Raw genomic sequence first — 2,853 nt, 5'->3', positions numbered from 1 at the left:
GAGAGGGGAGAGTGTTGTATATGTACCCTCGTAGACCGGAAGCGGAAGCATTAGCACAACGCGGTTGATGTAGTCGTACGTCTTCACGGCCCGACCGATCAAGCACCGAAACTACGGCACCTCCGAGTTCTAGCACACGTTCAGCTCGATGACGATCCCCGGACTCCGATCCAGCAAAGTGTCGGGGAAGAGTTCCGTCAGCACGACGGCGTGGTGACGATCTTGATGTTCTACTGTCGCAGGGCTTCGCCTAAGCACCGCTACAATATTATTGAGGATTATGGTGGAGGGGGGCACCGCACACGGCTAAGAGAATGATCACGAAGATCAACTTGTGTGTCTAGAGGTGCCCCCCTGCCCCTGTATATAAAGGAGCAAGGGGGAGAGGCCGGCCGGCCCTTGGGGCGCGCTAAGGAGGGGGGAGTCCTCCTCCTAGTAGGAGTAGGACTCCCCTTTCCTAGTCCAACTAGGAAGAGAGAAGGGGGAAGGAAAGAGAGGGAGAGGGAGAGGGAAAGAGGGGCCGCGCCCCCCTCCCCTAGTCCAATTCGGACTCCCCATGGGAGGGGGTGCGCCACCTCCTCGGCTGCTTCCCTCTCTCTCCCCTCAGGCCCACTAAGGCCCAATACTTCCCCAGGGGTTCCGGTAACCCTTCCGGCACTCCGGTTTTCTCCGAAATCACCCGAAACACTTCCGTGTCCGAATATAGCCATCCAATATATCGATCTTTATGTCTCGACCATTTCGAGACTCCTCGTCATGTCCATGATCATATCCGGGACTCCGAACAACCTTTGGTACATCAAAATATATAAACTCATAATGAACTGTCATCATAATGTTAAGCGTGCGGACCCTACGGGTTCGAGAACAATGTAGACATGACCGAGACACGTCTCCGGTCAATAACCAATAGCGGAACCTGGATGCTCATATTGGCTCCTACATATTCTACGAAGATCTTTATCGGTCAGACCACATAACAACATATGTTGTTCCCTTTGTCATCGGTATGTTACTTGCCCGAGATTCAATCGTCGGTATCTCAATACCTAGTTCAATATCGTTATCGGCAAGTTTCTTTACTCGTTCCATAATACATCATATCGCAACTAACTCATTAGTTGCATTGCTTGCAAGGCTTAATTGATGTGCATTACCGAGAGGGCCCAGAGATACCTCTCCGACAATCGGAGTGACAAATCCTAATCTCGAAATACGCCAACCCAACATGTACCTTTGGATACACCTGTAGAGCACCTTTATAATAACCCAGTTACGTTGTGACGTTTGGTAGCGCACAAAGTGTTCCTCCGGCAAACGGGAGTTGCATAATCTCATAGTCACAGGAACATGTATAAGTCATGAAGAAAGCAATAGCAACATACTAAACAATCGGGTGCTAAGCTAATGGAATGGGTCATGTCAATCACATCATTCTCCTAATGATGTGATCCCGTTAACCAAATGACAACACATGTCTATGGTTAGGAAACATAACCATCTTTGATTAACGAGCTAGTCAAGTATAGGCATACTAGTGACGTTTAGTTTGTCTATGTATTCACACAAGTATTATGTTTCCGGTTAATACAATTCTAGCATGAATAATAAACATTTATCATGATATAAGGAAAAATAATAACTTTATTATTGCCTCTAGGGCATATTTCCTTCAGTCTCCCACTTGCACTAGAGTCAATAATCTAGATTACACAGTAATGATTCTAACACCCATGGAGCCTTGGTGCTGATCATGTTTTGCTCGTGGAAGAGGCTTAGTCAACGGGTCTGCTACATTCAGATCCGTATGTTTCTTGCAAATCTCTATGTCTCCCACCTGGACTAGATCCCGGATGGAATTGAAGCGTCTCTTGATGTGCTTGGCTCTCTTGTGAAATCTGGATTCCTTTGCCAAGGCAATTGCACCAGTATTGTCACAAAAGATTTTCATTGGACCCGATGCACTAGGTATGACACCTAGATCGGATATGAACTCCTTCATCCAGACTCCTTCGTTTGCTGCTTCTGAAGCAGCTATGTACTCCGCTTCACATGTAGATCCCGCCACGACGCTTTGTTTAGAACTGCACCAACTGACAGCTGCACCATTTAATGTAAATACGTATCCGGTTTGCGATTTAGAATCGTCCGGATCAGTGTCAAAGCTTGCATCAATGTAACCATTTACGATGAGCTCTTTGTCACCTCCATATACGAGAAACATATCCTTAGTCCTTTTCAGGTATTTCAGGATGTTCTTGACCACTGTCCAGTGATCCACTCCTGGATTACTTTGGTACCTCCCTGCTAGACTTATAGCAAGACACACATCAGGTCTGGTACACAGCATTGCATACATGATAGAGCCTATGGCTGAAGCATAGGGAACATCTTTCATTTTCTCTCTATCTTCTGCAGTGGTCGGGCATTGAGTCTTACTCAACTTCACACCTTGTAACACATGCACTAATCCTTTCTTTGCTTGATCCATTTTGAACTTCTTCAAAACTTTGTCAAGGTATGTGCTTTGTGAAAGTCCAATTAAGCGTCTTGATCTATCTCTATAGATCTTAATGCCCAATATGTAAGCAGCTTCACCGAGGTCTTTCATTGAAAAACTCTTATTCAAGTATCCCTTTATGCTATCCAGAAATTCTATATCATTTCCGATTAGTAATATGTCATCCACATATAATATCAGAAATGCTATAGAGCTCCCACTCACTTTCTTGTAAATACAGGCTTCTCCAAAAATCTGTACAAAACCAAATGCTTTGATAGTTTATTCCAACTCCGAGAGGCTTGCACCAGTCCATAAATGGATCGCTGGAGCTCGCACACTTTGTTAGTTCC

Source organism: Triticum urartu, chromosome 5, assembly GCF_003073215.2.
Source record: "Triticum urartu cultivar G1812 chromosome 5, Tu2.1, whole genome shotgun sequence".
NCBI classification, from domain to species: Eukaryota; Viridiplantae; Streptophyta; class Magnoliopsida; order Poales; family Poaceae; genus Triticum; species Triticum urartu.
The sequence above is the reverse complement of the archived record's forward strand: the minus strand, read 5'-3'. Positions refer to the sequence as shown.